Source organism: Ambystoma mexicanum, chromosome 4q, assembly GCF_040938575.1.
Source record: "Ambystoma mexicanum isolate Mex_15411 chromosome 4q, UKY_AmexF1_1, whole genome shotgun sequence".
NCBI lineage: Eukaryota > Metazoa > Chordata > Amphibia > Caudata > Ambystomatidae > Ambystoma > Ambystoma mexicanum.
The window spans coordinates 714,089,992-714,112,056 of NC_090928.1; the positions used below are offsets into that span (position 1 = coordinate 714,089,992).

The 22,065-nt window shown below is 43.2% G+C and overlaps 1 protein-coding gene across 11 annotated transcripts in view; it reads left to right on the forward strand.

Moving 5' to 3' along the window:
- Nucleotides 1-22,065, forward strand: part of PLCB1 (phospholipase C beta 1) — a 3,004,223-nt gene that overhangs the window by 2,376,569 nt on the left and 605,589 nt on the right. The gene's annotated exons all lie outside the window — the stretch shown is intronic.

Genomic DNA, 22,065 nt, shown 5'->3' on the forward strand with positions numbered 1-22,065 from the left:
AGGTTGAGTGGCTTCGAGCAGGGCCACGGGGCATTTACACCGATTTACTTTTGCCCACAAGAGTTTGCGACTAATTGCATCGAATGCTTGTTCTTGGTCGATGAATCCTAAATAGATTTTTGTGTTTGTTTCCAATGCACGCTGCCTTAACAGGCTCAGGATAAATAGGTTTAATGATGTTCCCACACCACGTATAAAACCTGTTTGCCGGCCTTTATTGCCCAGCTTTTAAGATCTCTCAGTAATATTGAGGAAAATAGTTTGCCTATAGAGTCTAATAAGGCTATTGGTCTATAAATGCTTGGTTCCCCATAATCTCCTTTTTTTGTTAATACTTGTGTAAATAGTGTAAATAGTAAGTAGATTAGATTTCCCCAGCTTTCCTTATTCTCCTTCAGAGTGTGATTCGAAATGCCGTTGGAGCCTGCCACTCTTGAGGAGCTTAACTTATTGATCATCCATATTATTTCTGTAAGATCAAATTTCATCCTCCAAGCTCTCCGCTCTTTGCTTTTCTCAGAGTGGTTAGTAACCGACTTCTTAAATAGTGTTGTGTAGTGTTCTACCCAGCGTTCTTCTGACACTTGACCCGTTGCGATTGCTGCTTGAAAATCATCACCCTTATTAATGATTTCACAGAGATTTCTTGTGTTATTTGCGCATACCGCAGCCAACATTTTTTCAGAATCGATCTGGGCTCTTTTCGCCCTGTGGCGCGACGCCAATTCTTGTAAGACTGTCTATATTTCCTTATCATCTCCTGTTTATTGTGGCAATCAGTCGTTCTTCATTTTCTAAGGTCAGCTCTATATTTTTTCCTTTTGGCCATCAATTCCTTGTTGTAAGGGTGCTTCCTAATTACGTTTTTTTTTCTTACTTGAATCTACTTTCATTTCAAATTACTTTAGTAACCATCTATATTCCACTCCTTCCAGGTTATCACACACGTGGCTTTCATATCTCCCTGCCAGTTTGGTATCTCTTTCTGTTTTTTTTCATAATTTATTTCTCCCCCAGGTTATGCCTACTGGATCCATCTTCGCTCTTCCTTGCTTTCATACCAGAAGTTCCTTTTTGATCCGTAATAGATCCTGATCACTAGCTGTTTTTTTTTTACTTCAAAAGACTTAATCCATTGAAGGGTGTTTCTCGCCACAAAACAATAGTCTAAAAATGCACGGCTAGTACCACTAGCCCAAGTATTTGTCCCATGTATATCCCCTTTTGTCAAACCATTTTACATCCTCCTGGCAAGGATTTCCATTTCATTCGACCAACGTAGGGCTCTTCCCTCCAACTGTGATACAGATTTAGGATTCCCATCTTTGTTTAGCAATTTGATATTTAGATCTCCACGAATCATGATTAATTGATTCTTCTCTTCTAGCATTTACTTGTCAATTTCCTTCATTATACCTTTTATGAATTTCTCAGTGGGGCACATGTTTACACTCATGTATGTGTTGCTTAGGAGTATTTTAATGTCCTGCTTCTCTCGCTGTTTAATAATTTTTATAATATGTACAAAGGGATTGGGAATGCGATGTTCTACCACCCTCAAATATCGGTTCATTTTGAACAAGGTTAGAAGACCCGCGTGTGTCCTTCCCTTCTTTTCTAGCTGGGTTCACATATACGTCATACACTTCACATATTGTCTTCTTCCTTAACCACGATTCTTGTTGGCATAGAACTTTGTATTGCCCCAGACAGATGTCTTCTACCATGTACAGATGTTTAAATCCACATGTGTTTCATGAGGCACATGTGAATCTCTCATGATATTCACTCCTTTTGTTCTACTGTTTCTTTTTCGCCGCGTGCACTCCTGCCATCCAGGACCAGTCTGAGCTCTTCTTCTCTTTGTTGTGAGGGCTTGGATGCTTTCAGTTGATTTCTAGAGTTGTCAATGGCAAATCGTATCTTTTTTCCCTGTTCTTTTGAAGGTATAGGGTCATCTAAAACCTCCTCTTTTTGCCACATTGATTCAGATTTTTCAATTTGGTTAATGCGATATTTCATCCATTTGTTTCTTCTGATATTCCTATCAATGCCCCGAGGTGCTTGCTTCTCCTTCTCATGGGTTTTTTTCATCCACCTTTCCAAGTTTCAGGCTACTTTTCTGTTTTTTTTTTATTTTTTAATTGCCCCCTATCCTTTGAGATCCTGGCAGACTGTCCATGATTTGAACTTTGAGGTCACTTATCTCATAACCTAACAAGTCAATTTTGTCTTTCATCTCTCTTTCAAATGCAATGTCACCCAATCCAACCTTCTTTTGTTGACAGATCCCACTTTTAAGATGTAATCTGATGATCTATATCTCATTGCAGGGATCTGCCTCAAGAGCTTCATCACTTTTTCTCTGTTTAAGTGGGTCCTCTTGGAGTCTTTTGTTATTTTCTCTAGTCATACTTTGAACACTCTCTCCTCTCTCTGTGATTTTTTATCACCTTCTCTGTCCTTCCCTTTGGATTGTGGGTTCTTCCTTAGAATTCTAACTTCTTTAACTTTCTTTGGGGCCTTCTCCTTTTCCAGTCATCTATCCTCATTTGAGGCACCTTTTCTTTTTTCTTCTATGGTTTTAAAGTCTTCAAAAAAAAATGTTCACTCCCGACGGACCCTTTACATTTTTCATTAGGCTTAGGGTTACCCTTGGTGGGCGAGGAATCCCTCTTGTTATTCTTCTTCAACAATATGGGCTCTCTGGGTAATTCTGCGGACAGCTCCTTTACCTGCTTTTCTATTTCATCCCACTTACCATTCCTCCTCCCCTGATTTTGTTTGATGATCTCTATCAGGTCACTTAAAAAAGCTTCTGATACATCTTCCTGAGCATTGCCATCATCCAAACTTTCCAGTGACGAGTGGGAGTCATCCAATACATGTATTTCGGATGACCCCCTTGCTATCTTCAGTTCTCTTCTATGTTTCTATGCACATTGTGTCATTTCCATAGTGGGTGGAGTTCTTTTGTTTCTTAAAAATGCTCTTGATCCATTTATTTTCCTTTTTGCTATTTGTTTCCTGTTTTTTGATTTTGTTTCCTCCTTATTTTCTTTTTGAGTCAAATGGGTTGCCTTCTCATATGAGTCCTTTGTTTTTTCCATTGACATTAGGCCCTGGAAAACTGGAAAGTTTGTTTTCACAGAATCTACCACTATTTGCAGAGACGGGGGCTCCAGTCCTTGTGACTCTTTGGATTTTAATTTAAGCACTTTACTAGTCTGTAAATTACTCTTATCCTTTTTCTGCCGCAGCGTGGTCTTCTCCTTCTGAGCTTCAATGTCTTTGTCTTTTCCCATGGCATTGGCCTTTGTATTGGCCATCGACTTTAGAATCACTCTCTCTTTGCTAGTGGATTCAATTGATGCTTCCGTGCACCTTTGGGAGACATTACATTATTCTTCCTTTTTGTACAATGACCTCATCCACTTACAATCCTCTAAAACCACCTCCATTAATGGAGATGTACTATTTGCCTCTCTTCTCGTCAGATCACATAGGCGGTTTTGCCATACATTAGTCAGCTTGGCTTCTTTATCTAATATATGTTCAATTTTATTCATGAAGCACTCTAATCCTAGCATCTGGACATTGTTCTTTGCATTTGCCGAGAGAATGTCTTGCACAGATCCATTTATGCTCTCGTACTGTTTTAGAAAAGGGGCAACTGCTATGGTTAAAGCTGCCATGACAGTGTTTTGCATATGTGCCAATTCATCCGTTCTTTCCTTTTTTGCTTTTTAATACATTCTTCTTTCAATGGCCTCTTTGTGTTTCGTCATTCGTAGGTCAAGATTCATTTCCAAGGGTGTCTGCATCCTAGGGGGAGTTACACCTCTTGTATCTCTCCGATTGCGTGGGTCTGGTCTAATGATAGATTGGCGAGGATTACTTCTGGGCGATGACTGTCCTCCTTATTTTCCTCGCCCTTTTGTAATGAGGGAGGGACTTTATTATCCATCGCCACAATCTTGTCTTTTATAAATGAGAGGCTATTACACTTCTCACGTGCTATCCTTCCAGTAAGGGCAGATATAGCTTGTATTAGTTTTTCTGCCAGCGCTGAATTACTTGAATCCTTTAACCGCAGCCCACAGTTCGCATTTGGAAATCCTCTAGGGTCCCTTCTTTGTAGTATTTCTTTCTCTACCTGGGCCACTGTTCTTAATGGGTTTAACTCCCGAAGGTAATCCCCCTTTCGCCCGTTCTTTGAGGCAGCCTCCATGTCTCACTGTTCTGCCAGGGCTGGGCTTTGGACAGGTAATTTACATTTTTCCAGCTCGGTTTTTCTGCCGAATTGCAGCAGAGGTTCCTCTAGATCTTATAGCTCATCTAGCTCCTCCAAGATCAGGCTCCCCAACTCATTGGTGACTGATTCTGTGGTCTTATCTTCTTGGAGTTGTGAGCCCACCGTGAATTGGGTGTTACTTTCTAAGACCCTAGGCTCTACGTGATCTAGATACCTCTCCAGGTTTGTCTGTGCGGTTTCAGACATGGATTTATCCGCACCTTTTTCCTTCAACATAGGTTGCTTTAGATATGCAGCCTATGGGTAGAATTGGTCCCCTATGTCAGATGCCATCTCCTTACTTGAATGGTCATCTCTTTCCCTCATACAAATCTATCTCCTCTCTCACACTCCCCTCCACAAGAAGGTCCTGGTTATCTGACTCCAGCCCAGATATTTCACAAAAGGGCGCAGTTAGGGGAGTCTCCTCTTCAGTTCCCTTTTTCACAATTTCCTTCTCCGAAGTTGCAGCCTCTTCTATACTTACCAACAGCTTTTTTATACATACAGATTGCTGTTCAGAGCTCACGTCCATATTCTGATCCATGAGTCTCAAGGTGGAATCACAAGGGCCATCCTCTCGCCCTACATTCCACAACACATTCTCCACCTGAGGTAATTCCAACCGTGTGCTGTCCAAGCACACTTGCTTCTGAACCAGCAGCGGGCAAACATCAACCCAGCTGGAGTGCACTTGCTCATTAACTGCCCTTCGGGGAGATTATTCGCCCTAATCGGCTCAAATATCTTGTTGTTTTTTTCCGATTTTTATCTGGATTTTTGACTGGACCTGCAGTGGGGTGGATTCGCTGGTACTAGATATCGAGTGCAGGTATTTTTGGGTCACATTTGCAGACAGGGGAGCCGGGGGAATCCATTTGTGGGAGCGAATGCACCCGCTGTCTCATCTGGAGTCTTGTTCGGGTGCCAGCCTGATCCCCCGTAGGCTGCTGTAAATCTCCCCCCGGTCTCTTCATTGTCGTGCAGCTCCTCTTAGAGAGTCTATAGGCACCAGCAAATGCCGGCAAACACCAGACAAGACCACTTATACACCACTTTCGCTCCACTTACGCAGAGGGTGGTGCTTTTAAGCAGTAATAGTTACACGGCCCACAGCAGCTCATCCTCACGCTGCTTAAAGGGCCAGTGACTCACCAAAAGTCCTTCAAATGCCAAAATCCGACTCAGACACTGGACAAAACCACATACGTACCACTTCTGCCTTAGGCATTAATGTCAAGGTGAAAATTCTTGGGGTCTATTAAGACCCCAATCTTTTGATGAGACCATACTTTAATTGCATAGTGTCCAGCTGTGCCTATTAGCTTAAATAGTTATGACACATTCTGCCCATTCTGTCTAAATCCAGCTGTTCCATCACTGCCAGAGCCATCATCTGTTCTAATATTGATTACTGTAGTAGTGTTTTGGTGGGCACTAGCTCCGATAATTTTGCAAAGTTTCAGGAAGCCCAGAATGCAATCATACTCATCATCTACAATCTTCCATGCAAGGGACACGTCTGAAATGCACTCTGTGATCTCCAGTGGCTTCCAGTTAAGGGTTACGTTCAGGCTGCTTATTATTACTCACAAATGTTTGTATGGAGTATCCCCAGCTTATTTTAAGGAGAGAATTGACTGGCTGCCTGTCTTCAGAGTTTACGCTCAAATAATACTTGTTTCAACCTACATATCGTCTAGAGCAAGCTGGTAATGGAACCAATGCTGGAGACAAAATCAGAGATATCTTGCCACGCAAATGTGCTTTGAAAACTCATGCATCTTTTGTTTAAGTGACTGATTCTTTGACTCTTTGATTATTTTCTGAGTTGATGTATCTCATTTAGTGCTCTATGTGGTTCCTGTTCAGTTTGTCTTGTTGGTCAGATGCTTGTCTCAATATTAAATGTTATGCACCTTGATGACCATGGGTTTGTTGGCGCTTTAAAAATTAACAAATACAATAAATATACACTGAAACACAAACACCAACATACAGTGAATACAGAGGAATTCAGGTCCTTACACAATTATAATTAGAAAGATGCCATGGCAAATGTCATTGTAGAAAATGTTAGATTCTGTATGCCAATGGAAAATGTGTGCATCCCTTCTGGAATAGCGTGGTTCACAAGCAGTCATCATTTTGTGACGATAAATGGGACCAAACACAGTTAAAGTGTCAACCCTAAGTGATTTATTTCAGTCCAACTGTCTTTTTTTACTATGGAAAAAATCACTCTTGGATGTCTAATTGTGAATGCATGTAGGCCCGTGGTCACAGAGGCAGTGCTAGTTGTACCAAAGAGATTGCCAGTGATGCCGTCCTGCAAACCTAGCTAGCCTTCCATGACGCCTTGTTTTAAGATTAGGGGCCTTCAGGTCCATTTAACCAGAATTACATCAGATTTAACATTTGTAAAACACCGCCTCATTAGACTTACTGTATTCAAATATACTCTATATAGATATTCTGAAAACATGTCGTGGATTTAGCTCTTGAGGCAAAGACTTGTATACTAATACCTAGGAGTATGCAAGAGCCAGCAATTGAAAGTGGCACAAATTAGGGCAAAATGGGTATTTATTTTGGGGGAGAAGACCGTTGAAATGTGGTACATTTTTCTTCTGTGGCTCTCTTTACAGCTTCAGAAAGTAGTTTGTGTCCAGAAAGGGTAGGTGTTAAAATGTGGAAGAATAAGGTAGCATGCTTAGTACAATTGCAAAAGGAAATATCCAGGCTTAGAAAAAGGGGGTTAACCACCAAAGATAATTTATTGTGGACAAAAACAGCAAAGATGTGTCTTGTTTAAAGGGTGGGGTTTGTTTAGGCTGATGAAAGGCCTAAGTGTGTAGCTTAGTAATTCCACGTTGAGAGGTAAAGAGTCAATCAACATCAGTCAATAAGTTGAAATCAACCCAAATCAACACAGATGTGAAGATTCTGAACAACATGGAAAGCTTAGGGAGTGCTCGTGCTGAGCATTGTTTGATTAAGGAACCGATCCAGGGCATTTGTTGTAACAGCAGGTAAAGCAATGATACTGACACACATGTTCCAACTATGACAATGCCTATGAAGCACAATATTTTTTTATTATGTTGATTGACTCTTGAACAGACTCTTCCAAGAGAGCTCCTAATCCCTCTTAACTCCCAGTGAGGGGAGGGCAGTTCAGACATTCTTTAATTACATTAGGTCCACAAATATCTGTCGGCCAGCGTCAGTAAGCTATAGATTAAGACGAAGGACATTAATACAATCAGTGATCTTAAATGCACGGATCATCATTCAGCACGCAGTATCATCTGAATACTGAAATCCCTTAAGACGCATCACACTTTCCTTCCTATTCGTCTTCCGTATAATCTTTTCATGCCCCTCAAACCAGCCATTCAAAAGCCTTTATTCAGTCACATGCTTGACGCAACTACGGCACCGGCACAGCAAGCAGTTTGTAATATGCCATCAAAAGCGATGTGCAAGTTAATAATTGATAGGTGTTCAAGTATAATAATGTACCAAATATGTTTTGCTCAGACCCCACACTTCACAAAGAAGGACAATGGTTAACCTAGCTGCCAAGCACCACCTCTTGCAGAACTCAAGGAGTCCTGGTTTTAATGTAAATAGCAATATTCATAACCATAACTATGCACATTATATTGGAGGCGAACAAAACTGGAATTACCATACTGAAAAAAGACCAGAGTTGTCACTCATGACATAGGTCCCTGGGATATATGCCTTAGAAGATGTTCAAGCAAGCACCATTTGCTAGCACTGTAACGTGAGCGGAGGAGAGCACAGGGGCAATGCGCTGGTCTTGGAAGCAAGACCACACAGAGCAACATGAGTTCAAATCACGGATCCATGCTGATAAACTGAACTCAAGTATGGTATTAGGCATATTATTAAAATAATAATAATAATATTGGTGCCTTGAAACATGGAATATGTCAAGGTTTGAGAATCTTACAGCACATACAACAGTACTCTAATAGTACCTACACGCATATTCCTGCACCATTATAGGGTTAACAAGAGATGGAACATATATTATCACAAAGTCATTGTTACCAAGACCTACTTTCTAGTGTCGGACATGGAATATAATTTGGGAAGAGACATATTGCAAAGAGAGCATAGTGAACGGTTACTGTCTTGATATAGTCAATTGCTGTGTAGCATATATGTTTTGGCAGGAGAGTACAATTAATAGCAATTACATGACCTTGAACAATACATTACCAGTGTTCACATGCTATACTGCCTGATGTACTATAGTACACAGTCTGCCATAATAAGACATAGAATCCAGGTCTCTGTTCAGAGATTTCATTTTGGTTGAGCATCGTCAAAAACCTACGTTCAAATGTTTTTCTGTGTCTTGCATTTGAGAGTTCTTTTTTATACCAAAACCAAGAGCTCCTTCAGTATGTGCACACTCTGGTGTAGTGAAGTTCCACTAGTGTTTCTGTCTAATGGTACAAGATGGCATGTCTTAGTGGGTTCATTCTTCCACCTATTTTCTGGCACGTTTCACAAATGTACTTTCCTTGCTGGCATATCTTGCACACAATGTTGGACAATGTGCAGCTGTAAGCGTGTTGGTTCTGTTGGGTTGTTGTATAGAAAGGTTGATGCAGATGTGTTGGCAGGTTTTCCATCTTACATTTCAAAGCTGTGTTTCAGGTCTCATTTGTCCTTGCTCATATGAAAAGGACCTTCTGGCCAGGAGATGTACTATACCTTTTGGTCGCTTTCATGCAATAAAGTGAGGTACGGTTCATTGCAAACCTTTACATTCTTAATCCTTACTGAATAGTGTAAATCCTTTACATTTCTGATCAGTTGCAGTAACACTGGTGATGGATGACCACTAGATGTACTTTTTGTGCAGTTCTGCTTTCTCTTTTTGGTAGCAGATGTTCCCTTGGAATGGTCAATAAACAAGCAAACTCCCTGTTGATTTGTCTGAGCGAGTGCACATTTTACAGAAGGGATGTGTGAGTGCGGTGAGCTGCTTGCCCCTTGTCCTCGCGTTGGAGAATATGCATTTGTACCTGATCACTTGGCTTTAGGTAACAACATGTTTTGTGGCAATTGGATTGAAACATGTCTTGTGCAGGTATTTGTCTGTGTGTTTCTTGCAAACTGGTGCTTCTAGCTGATTAGTGAAATGGTGCAAGCTGTAGATTGACTCATGAAATGGTTCAATGGAACGTTCACACTCTTTCAAAATCAGGAAAATATCATCAATGTATTGCAAGTATGTTAGTAGCCAATTGAGATTGTCGATATATAGGAACTTCTCAAGGTCTGTGACTAAAAACGATTTGCATATGAAGTCTCCATGTCTGCCTATTGCCATCCCAATGATTTTGTAGGACGTGCCAGCTACTATAATACAAGTTGTAGTGTGAGTATGAATCCCTTAAGGTCTGTGATCACTCTGTTTATGGGTGCCTTCATTGTTGATGTTTTTTTTGCAGGAATCACTGTACAACATTTATGTCAAATGCTGGAACAGAGTGGTATTTTCCAGAAAAGCACATGGCTGTGCTTATTTCGTAATCAGGCTAGATGAGGGTTCCACACCTTAGTAGGGAGGACAGCAAATGATTCTCTCACAATCCATGCCTTCCTATACTGTGGAACAGCGAGCATGAACAACAACGATTTCCATGCTTGAGATACTAAAAGCAGATATCAGTCTAGTGCAGTGGATAGAAAGGTTGCATTCTCAGCATAGGGGATGCATGAATCGGGCACATAGGTTTAAATGGAATGCATTGCTGAACCGGAATCCAGTGCAGCACTGCTAAGGCAGGGGCAACATTATCAAATGCGTGACGTAGCAAAGCAGGTGCATTCTGCACTACCTGCAGATGAGTTACAAGCTTGGCTCAGAGGCCCAGATGGCCACTGTTCCCAAACCCAAGGCACAGTGAAGTGAACGCATACATGGCTTTCACTTCTTGAGGAAAGGATTGGGCTCTAGCCATTGCTAATGAAAGAAGCACATTGTACACGCTGATGCCACTGTTTGACTTATAGGGGTCGCAGCTGGCATACTAATGACTACATTCCTAACTGTACAGACAGGACTGAGTCAAGAGGCAAAGGTTTCTGGACAAAAGGCTGAGAGCTAGAGGGTTACATGTTGCACTGATGTCAGCTCCCTTCGCTTTGTTAGTCTCTGTCTTTGTCGGGTTGTACTCAAGCAAAGCTCTCTATTGACCAACATCTGGTTATTGTCGGCACAGTTTAACAAAGGAGATCGCTCTTGAAGATCATAATTGAATGTATAGATTAAAATGAAGCCGTAACAAAGAAGAGCCTGAGTGGCACCACAGCACAACTTTCTGGGGTCACAGTGCAAGGCCCATACCTCCACCCATTGTGCATGATTAGTGAGGAAAGATCTCATCCACTTCATGTCAATACACACAATACCCTGTGCCTCTAGGCAGTCGCTAAGCCAATGGCAAGGCTTTCCTGCATGTGTCTTCTCGTTTCCTTCTTTTCAGGCGTCCATGAATTCAAGTGAATGCAGGTACACTGCTGTGTGCAGGGAAACAGGTCCCTTAAGGGGAGAACATGAAAACAAGACAGGCACACTGTGGACACTCTTGTGTATGGATGCATGTGTGTGAGTGTGTGTTTGGTCCGTTCTGACATTCTCACTATTCATATTCTGCAGGGCTCTGACACAGATTAGTCTTCAAGCATCTTTGACCTTCCCCCTCCCCTAAAGCATGCTTACTAGAGAGGTTGTTTTTCTAAAATGCATGATGAGAAATAATCAGCAAAAACTCACATCTTTTTAAACAGGATTTCAAGATCCATGTTCATCCGTTTCCCTAAACACACATAGGGGACAGAGTAAAGGGTTAGGAAGTAGGAGGGGACGTGGCTGTGATGGGAGAGAACCACATAAATACAAGGCACAGGGCATATTCGAAGAACAAACATGTGTAGGAACTGTGAGGTCAGTAAAACTGGTGTGTTCCCCATTGCCCTGTTGCACTTTTGTCCCTTCTCAGCTTCCAATGCTTAGACCCCCCCCCCTCTGCCCGCCCCCATCACTCCCCTATGCAACTGGCCACTCTTAGTGTAGAAGAGAAAGGAGGGTGTAGAGGGTCGTGAGAGGTGAGCAGTGGCCCTATTTTCCATCCTGGGCTTTGAATATGATCAATATCGGGAATTATTGGCTACTTTCAGAGCATTGTGAATTGCAGTGGTCAGTGCTAATTATCCTTGTCTTGTTGTTCAATTTGCTAACAATGTATATGCCAGGCTCTGACGCTGGCAACCGTACAGGTTGATCATTTCATTTTTGTAGCATTCATTTGATGACTATTTAATCATTCATGACACCATATCTCCGTTAGCTAAATAATTCAAAAACGTAGCATACTTCAATGACATCTTTGGGATCGAAAACACGCTCACTTTGGTCTTGGTTGCTCAAGTACGAACTGAAAATCAAATGAATGTCTATTTCTTAAATAATTCAATGTTATTCGACATAAAGATTATATTCCTGGATGTTGCTTTGGAAAGTGTGCAGAGTTTATTAATTAGTTCACCACCCAACTCAAAGTTACTCTTTGGCTGTATTCATCAATCCAATAATACTTCCAAGAAAATACATTTGCTGTTAGTTTAAACAATTATATTATTTCCTTATGTCAAACTCACATGCATAGAACAATAGGAGTAGCATTCTAGTAATGTGTGACATAGTCTAAGAGTAAAGTTGCGCGAGAAAAAACAATTCCAAGTATGTATTATATCACCATTTAACTGCATCCGTTTAATGTGTTCACACACTGTTGCAGTCCTGAAGTTTCAACTTCCTTGTTATAAAGAAAAGTGTGAAAGGGCTTTCCATGGAGGAAAAGAATACAATACAAAATAAAAAGGCAGACAAAGAAAAAAAAGAAGCAAGAAATTCAAAAGAATACATATGTCACCCTCAAGAGCAGCAGACGACTTCAAACCAGAAACGCTGAGCCTGGAGCAGAGGGCGTGGCAATGTATGGGTGTGCATGTTCCTTTGTGTGTGACACGCTAGCTTTGCTGTGCTCTTTCTGCTGAGTGGCATCATTCTTTGTTTGGGATGCCTAGTGTTGCGTTTGTTGCTCTGCCTGGCCCTTTTGTGAAGTGCTACCCTCAGTAATGATTGACATGATGCACTGTGTTATGTTATGCTATGCCATGTTTTTTTTTTAAATGCTGCCGCGTAATTTCTTGTTCTGCTGGGATCATTGTGTTCTTTTCCCAAAACAAATTGCACGTTAACTAGGATCTACTGTACTCATTCACTCCTTCCGGGAGAGCGGAATATGATGTTGGTTTCCTTTTATATTTGTTCTAGCTGGTTAGGTCTTGCTTCATTATGTTGAGGTTTCATTATAATGTTTGCTTTAAATGTCTAATTTTCAAGTGCCCTTGAAGCAGTCATAAGGCAGCAGGTAGCACCCCCCCATATTATGCAAAAATAAAGTACAAAATGGTAGTCTTGGAAATCTAATGATGATGTTAAGTAATTTATAATGCGCCTGTACACAAGTGTTTCTGGGTGCGACCAGAACATGGAAGGAAGAAACAGAGTGGACAAAACAAACCATCTGTCTAGGCCTTGTGTCATTCAAATTGTGTAAGTGCGATAATGCAAAGTGCAGTAGGGGAGGGAGAATGAGGAAGTGTCAGGGAGAGGGAGAGGGAAAGGGGAAGTTTAATCAGGGCAGCATTGCTCTGAGTAAATGCAACCAGGGCAGTATGGCTCTGGGTAAGTGCAAGGAGGCAGGAAAATGTAGGCTTACAGTTACCACCCCTGAGTGAATGGTAGGCCCGCAGGCAGTGCAGGGGTGACTGGTCATGGAAGAGTCTGGTACCCAGTGAAACGCTGAGGGTAGGAAGACCACCAGTCAGTGCAGCGCAGTAGGACAGCAAAGGGAGAGATAGAGTGAAAGCAGAGGCGAAATGGAAGGTCTTGAGCTGCTGGAGGTCTTGAGCTGCTGACGGAACTTCAGGTGGCCTTGCTTAAGTTTGAGAGAGGCAGGAAGGCCATTACAGAGGGAAGCACCTGCAGAGGAGAGATATCTACCACCCTCTCTCTGTCTGGAGAAGCATCTGACCCTCAGAGAGTTAGAGATGCTTGACGAAGGGCTCGAGAAGGAATGTGTTTTGGAATAGAGAGTTGGATGTAGTATGGGACTGGCCCCCAGAAAGCCTAGTTGACAATGCAGAGGGTCTTCAACTTGATCCTTGCAGCCGACGGAAGCCAGTGGAGAGATTGCAGGGCTGGAAAGATACTATCCCTGGCTTGAGGACAAGGACAAGTCTTGCAGTCCTGTTCTGGATTAGTTGAAGAGGGCGGAGAGTAGAGGAAGGCAGATTGAGAAAGCCTAGAGAGAATGAGGGCTCTGGAGACAGTGAACTTCTGGGGGAAGTAAGAAAGGAAGAATACCTCTGAGGAGGTGCAGCTGGTAGAGGGCCTTCTGGCAAGGCCTGTGATGTAAGGAGAGAAAGAGAGAGTGGAGTCAAAGATGGCACCAAGGTTTTTTGCCTCACAGGAAGGCGAAGGAAGAGGGCCGAAGGAGGGCAGTCAGAGTGACAGAGAGAAAAAGCCGGAGCAGGGGGCCCAACGAGAACGGTCTCCGTCTTCCTGGCATTAAGTATTAAGGCAGAGATTGTTGGAGGCCCACCAATCCTGAAACACAGATAGATAGTCCAGAATGAGATAGAGAGAAGAGGAGGCTGAGGGAAGCCTGAAAGAGTGGTGAGTGTCATCCGCATGACACTGTAAGTTAGAGGAGATGGCAGAGAAAAGGTGGGTCAAACGGGCCAAGTAGACATTGAAGAGCCAGGGTGAGATGTTAGAGCCCTGGGGAACACCACATGTGGAGAGAGAGGTGGTAGAAAGAAAGGACCCAAGTTGGATCTTTGGAGGGTCGGTCCAGGAGGAAGGAGGACAACCACTCCAGGGCCTGATCCATGATGCCCAGGTTCTCACAGAGGCAATTGATCAGGATGGCCTGAATGACCATGTCAAAACCAGAGGGAAGCTCAAGGAGGATGAGGACAGAAGGAAGGCTTGTATCGAGATTAGGGAGCAGATCTTCACAGGTGTTCAGGAGAGCAGTGTCTGTGCCTCTGGCTGCTCTAAAGCCCGACTGATGGTCACGTAGACAGCCAACAGATTCAGTGTGAAGAGTAAGCTGGGACATGGGCAGCTTTTCCTGGAGTCTGCCCAGGAAACGGGTGATAGAGTTTGGGTGATAGTTTGCCGGACAGGTAGGATCGGCAGAAAGCTTTTCAAGGAGGGGGTGCAAAAGGGAGTGCATAAGGAGGGAGGGGAAAGTTTCAGTAGCAAAAAAGTGAATGCAGAAATTGGCCAAGGCTGGAGCAGAGGTGTCAATGTGGTCCTTGATGGTTCTGGAAGAGCAGGAGACTACCTATTTGGTTGGCACTTTCATAGATCGGACTTGTCTAAAAACCTTGTCGGGTGTAGTCGGAAAGAAAGAGAAGAAGGGAGGAGGCGAGGGAGAGGTGGCCAGGGGGGCTGAGAGAGTTAGAGGGAGAGGAAGAGGAGAGAGAGGACAGGATGTCCTGAGTATTAGTGATGAAGTGAGAAGCCAGTTCCGTACAAAGGGTCTGGGATGGAACAGGAGAGGTGGACACTGCAGAAGGATTGGCCAGCTCCTTGCAGATTTTAAAGAGTTTAGCCGTGTTGTTAGAGGCTGCAGAGACATGGGCTTGGATGTGGACTCTCTTCTTGTACAGGACAGAGAGACTGTATTGCTGTGAAGCAGGTGGCAAGCCAGTTTTTCAGAGTTTGTCATGACCTAGAATAATTAATCTTGTAACTAGACCGTACACCCCTGTTTTGGCCTAACATTCACATGAAGCCCTCTAATAACCAGACACAGCAGTGCAGGGTGAGAACGCTAGTCAAAAGATGTATTGTGAAAATGAACTTGCATGAACTCCCAGCCTCAACCTAAGAGGATTCCTGTCTCACACAACAATATAAACATTACATTGAAAGCCCTAGCAGGACTCGGGAACCTCCAGGAATGCTTGACTTGGACTTCTGTTCCCACAGAGGTTGGGGTTGAAAGTTAAATGTGTACATATTTCTTTCCAGCTTTCCCAAAAATAGAACCTGCACATTTGTTAAGGTAGTAGGGAGGGGGACTTTGTATGCTGTATTTTCTTGGACGTAGTTTTTACATGCCTTGGCTCACAATGACTCTGTGAATGACTCAAATGTCTGACCATGGGTCAGCCATAAACATGCTCTGTGTCCTTGGGCACTTTGCACACTAGCACAAGCCTAGGGTTTTAGTAACCATGACAAAAATGAGGAAACCAAAATATGTGACGTTTGTTGCTTGATTTTCAGGGAGCTTTTGCAAACTTGGCAAATTTGGATTTCTTACATACGACACCAAACACATTTTGTTGGGGGCCTAGGGGAGTAAGTAGAAGGACTTTGACATCTGTGTATTCGTGGGCATGGTTTCAACATACCAGGCTCACCAGGCTGTGAACAAATTCGTACTCCCTGGTGCAGTGAACACCTCTTCTCCACCACTCTCTCCTTTCGGCACTGCGCCCCATAGAATACAGTTGAGTCCCATGATGTATTTGGCCCAATTGTGCACATAGCTCCTCCATCTATTCCCTCTCATGTCTTCCTGATCATCTTATCTATCCCTCACTCTCATCCCAACTATCTAACCAACTTTGCTCCTGCCTACCTCTGCTGAATATGCTATCATACTCGTCCTTTGCCTCTCTGGCAGGCACAATTGCTTCAATGCCATAATCTATGGCAGGAAGAGCTATACAGATGCATGATAATGTAGGTCCAGAGGCAAAATATTGAAAAACACACATATTCATTTTGTTCTTCCATATTAAAAACATATGCAATAAACCATTGACATGATTTTTTTCTCCATTTCTCCACGTTTTAGCAGGGCAGTTATTTCTATAAAATAAATTAGCAAAATTGCCTGATACATTTGACTTGCCATTGGGAGGATGGATAAAATCAATGCTGTTCCCAAAAATATATTGAGACTGCAACTGAGCTAAACATTAATGATGCAAATTAGTTATCTTCAACAGGCTCATGGCCTAGGAGAATTACCTTTAAAGTCTATTTACTGTGCAGCCTTTAGCAAGAGTTTCACTGCGAGAATGAATGTCCTAAACTACACATCTCGAATGAGGCCCTGATTGATTTATTTTCCTCGCTGACTAAGTGCAAATCCATGGCCTTATCTTTGATAAAACTCAGTGATGTGTCACCGAAGAGGCTAGAAATATGTTAGGGTTAGGGTATCCAAAAGTCACACAGGGTCATGTTCCTTCAATGCATCATTTGGATTGGCCAGAGGAGACCTGTTATACCTGAGGGTAGCTGTGAGCAGGTACTCACTGGCCAATGTTTGTCATTCGCATTGCAAAGTGCAAAACTGAGGTACACATGTTGGCTGATTAGCTTGTTCCTCACATTTTAACCGACACTTTGCAAGTAGAGTAAATGTTGCCTGGCATGCAATGCTTAGAATAGATTCATATCACATTTTCCTGAATTTTTGCTGGTGTAAAACATAGGTTGAATTCCACAGGGATCCACAGGATGTATGCCTGCAACGACAGGGTATCATACATGTTGTCCGATTTCAATGGCGGAGAGAATGGGAGAGGCGGGAATGATATTCCGCCGTGCTCCCCTCTCTGTGATACAAATGTACCAAAATGAAGGGTAAGATGAAAACCATGCATAAAATGTTTACACATGCATTTTTTGCATACCTTTTATGTTACTTCACAACAAAGATGGCACCACTATATTCCAGGGTGAGTAATGCAACATGGCTGGCATGTGTGCTCCACTATTTAGCGCCAGCTATTTCAGGATTCATAATACAAATGGGTTCAAAGTCGCTGTTTTCTAAAGGATTTTCTAGAAGCTGATCCTTGTTAAAATTCAATATCGAGGAAAGCAGCAAAACTGTGTTAACCTTAGTGAATGGGATATGACTGTAGTCATATATGGACATACCTTCTACCTGCCTCAGAATAGCGAGGGTAGCATAACCAATACCAGGGCTGGCTTGAAACCTAAATAACATCTTGGAATCCTGAACAGAAATCGCAACTTGAGGTGGGGCCCAGAAGGTAACCCACAAACATATGAATGTGGTGATCGCCAGTGATTGTATGGCTGCCAAACAATTGAGAGGATGCACCTTTGTGATTGGAAGCTGAGTGTTCACTCATTTCCCTATTTATCTATTTAAAAATTAAGTCTGTCCCCTTACGTTTTCGTAATCTGGGACAACACATACCAAAGTATCAGAGCATGACAGCAACATGGAGAGGTCGACAAGGAAGCTCTTCTTCTTTCCCTTGCCAAGAGACATCGGATGGTCTATCACTTCCATTGTTTGCCAAAACTGGACTTCTCAAGAAAACAACGAGAACCAATTAATCTGTGCTTCCTTTGCCAAACCTGATGGACACACCGAGGTTTTGAGCCTCAATGATCCCTCGGATCCAGAAACCCTTTGATGATCATCCATGCATGGAATCGACATGAAGAGGCAGGAGCACGGAAAACCTTGATCAGCGGTAATGGACAGCACCAGTGGCCCATCGTTTCAAAAGCCAAGGGACAAACCCTGCAAAAATCATTGAGACTCATTGTGCTTCATTACGAGGTAAGGGGTTACCGGTACCGGTAAGGGTGCCGGTGCTGGTAACCCCTTACCTCCGTATTCTGAGGTCCCTTAGCGGGTCCCACTATGGGTGCCTGGTTTTACCAGGCGCCCTTAGCGGGAGCCGCTAAGGGACCAGGGAGCTAATAACGGGCCCGCTATTAGCAGGCCCGTTATTGGCTCTATCCCCATTCCCATTGAGCCCTAGAGGGGCTCAAATGGGAATGGGGAATAGTTCTCGGAATGGGGATTTACCGGGTCCTCCAAGGTTGGAATGACCCGGTAAGTCCCTATTTCGAGAACCCGGACCAGGACCCGGAATGCGGTAAGGGGGTAGCCATGGTGCTAATCGCACCAAGGCTACCTCCTACCTCGTAATGAGGCCCATTGAGTCCAAATCGAATCTAAACTGCAACCTTCCATCATTTAATGCATCTTTCCTGTTGCAGATATTCAGTCATATTTAACTATGTTTTTTTAATAAATCAAAGTTACATTTGAGGTAATAAGAGCTAGAATCTTCTTTGTTACACATTCTATTTGTATTAGGAATAATTAGTTGCACATTGTTGGAATGTCCATCTAGGAATCACATGATACAAGTGTAATATACCCAAAGACTACCACTTTAACAGGTAATATTGTACAGGGGCTCTGCTTATTACCTTATCGGAAAGGCTCTCTATATAGGAACAACTGCCCAGGGAACATGGGACATCATTGCCAAGGGCCTCTTGATTTCCTGAATGTTTAATTCAGGTTATAGGTCATACAGAGAATGGCAAAGCATGTTTTTGTATGAGCCATTAAAGGCCGGAATATCACCTTAAAGGTGTTGAACATATAATCTCCTCTGAACAATATCCATTTATACTAAGTGTTATAGTACGAACGATAACATATAGCCTTGTTCCAAATTTATTTGCGCCCATGTCATTGCGCATACATTTGTCACTTTTACCTCATCTTACCTGTACTAGTTCTTTCATAACTTTGAAACAATTCACTGCATCTGACCAATATTCTACGCCACGCTATTATCTGTAGTTAAGACGCTCTTGCCAACTTCCTACTGTGATCCAAAAACCCTTGTGCACTCCCTACCTGGCAGCACATGCCTGTCTCCTCTCAGAGTCTCTCCTTACACCAATACATGTTTGGATATGGCTCTTTCTCCTAAACCCCCTTTGCTTCCCCTGAGAGGAATATGTTTTAAAACCTAACACCAATGACATTTATAAATAATCTATCACACATATATGTTACTTACACTATAAATGAAAGGACTTGATGTATGGGCATGTATTGGGCCTGCATGAACAATAGGGTTGGCCTCCCATGGTAAAGGTAACAATTGTGAAGGTTTAGTACGCGCATACTATCTTGGAAGATTCGCCATGCTCTCCACCTGGAACACCTTGTAAGTATAGCCTGTGCTCCTCTAGCTGCAATTAGTGAAGAATAGACTATTGCTGTTGCTAACTGTTTTATCGCAGCTGCAAAAATCGACAGAGGAAGCCACTATCTGATCAGGCGCACATACAACAAATCTCCACCCAAACTGCTAGATATGTATAACGCACCACTGCAGTGGACACTGACTGCAGGCATGGCTACCCCCACACCTCAGCATATAGCAACGACTATGACCAATTTGATCTTGCTGGTCGCATAATTGTTCTGCCTGCTTACACCAGACTATGCCTCAACTCGTCTGACATCAGTATGGAGTGAAGATCTAAACTAATTTGGGCATGGTGGACTAATAGTGAGCTTCTAGCAGTCATGCTATCTCCTGACTCCTCATGCCGGACCTCATGGCTTGCTTTTCTACTGAAGCCTGGCCAGCCCTGCTAAGGCTTATTTGGCCAAATGCATACATGAATTCTAATCCTACCCTGTGATCTCAAACGCTCTGGACTTCGGTCCCTGAGGACTTTACCACCACCAGTGCATTCGGACTATAATAATGTTCAAAGGCGCTATATAAATGACAACTATAATACAATAAATGCATCTAGAGGTGAGCAGATAACTTAACTTTTCATCCAATTTTGTTTATCCTTGTGGAATAGAACCTTGGTAAGGATGCATCTGAGATGGATACGCTCCCTTAAATTTTGCTGCATCCTGAAGATAACTAAAGCTCCCAATACACAGAATTTCACAATGCACTTTTTCAGGTCACATTGTCGTTCTTCTAATTGTCAGCTAATATTGAATCTAGAAAAGTCTCAGTGTACATTGCATGTTTGTGGATGGGTTAGGCTTGTCAATGCCGCATCCGACTGATGGAAAAGAAAGTTATCAACAAAAATAATAATAAGGTGGTCATTTGCATGCTTAATGTTCTGACCTAGCAAGCACTTGCTCCACTTTGCATGTCATTTTCCAAGACTTTAATTCAGAAAAGATCTTTCTGAATATTTGGCTATATAAACCAGAGGTATCATTTCTTCATCCCCTTTGCAATCCCAAGAATCCTCAGGACCTTTCTCTCTTTCTTCCTTTTCTTCACCTCGTCAGACTTATTCTGTCCGCACCCCTCCTCCTTGATATTCGGGTCTTCCAATCTCCTATTTACTCTCCCTCCTCTATGATGTTCTCATCCTCCAATCAATGATGAACTGGCTACAAGGAGATTTCCCATTGTGCCTCTATATTATGTGCCTCCTTTCTGTGGGTTTTCAGGTTTTCTGCTTCTCTCACCCTCTCCCACAGGATTGAGCCTGCCCACTACATCCCCTCACAAAAAGTAATATAGGGTCACCTTGAAGAACATTTCAAGGGCCACTTTCGGTTCCCAGTCCGCGTTGCTTCCAGCCTCTTCTGCCTCCCGGATCCCCCGATGTTTTCTTTCTCTAACCTTCTGTGTATATCCCCTTATTATTGATCTTCTACTCCACCTATCTCTTCTGGACTTACCCTTTCTCATGCACTATCCCCTTCCTGATCTAACTGGTGCCGAGATCGGGTCTGTGACCATGTTGCGAGGCATGAGGGACAAGTAGGTCAGGGCGTGGCATGGCGGCCTAAGGGGCTAGGTGCAGTCAAGTTGTTTGTCACAGGGACCCGCTCTGGCCTGTGGTGAGGTGCACACAGCCAAAGCGTGTAAGACATTACTGCATCGGGCAGGGAGAGAGGCTAATTCCACTAGGTTGAGGGATGATTTCTCGCAATATGAATTATGGTGGAGGGGGCTGGGAGGTGGTATGTGGATGACAGCAGCGCAATGTATGCGTGCTGTGGAGCTTTTAACAGGTGTGGGAGCCCACTGTGAGGGCATTCATTTTCATGGTGGAAACACTATGGGAGGCAAGTGGCTCTCTCAGGGGCTCGACCAGTGGGCTAACATGCAAGCTCGGAGGAGCAGAATTCAGGGCCAGAGTCTCTTGTGAGAGGCCAGCTGCATTATTAGTATGTAAATCGTTGCAGCAGAGTTGGCAACCGGTGGATCCTTGTAGCGTTTGCAGAATCGGTGGAAGCAGGTTTACAGGCCGGCTGGGCATGGGAGAGCCCAGCACTCTTGGTGGCACAGGGTAGTTTGATTAAGTGCCTGCGGCTCCTGGGAGCGTTCAGCAGCATTAGCGCTATGCTTTTTGACAGAGGCACAATTGATCTCAAACGGCTCTATGTGTTGCGACGCATTAAGAGCATCCGAAATATGAAATGAAGTAATGGTATTAGTAATCATCGGCGCAAACAGTGCGATATTGGAGGAGGAAGTCTCAGATGGCCCAGTGCGTGTTTCAGTAGTGATTGCCTTATTTGGGGAAGTGGTATGCGGTGCTATGCTGGGTCAGCGCGAATAGACATTGTGCATCATGTTGTTTTATTGGCTGAGGGGTTGCACATTAATCAAGGGTGACATCAAGGGGTTAGTGGGCCCTAGAGGTGAAGTATAGATAGAGGTTAAGGATACCAGGGGGAGTGGGCTCTGGTGGGAGTCAACCTTACCGAACATGAGCTGAGGTAGGGTAGGAGACATATCCATGTAGTGCCGACCCCGGGGTGGTAGAA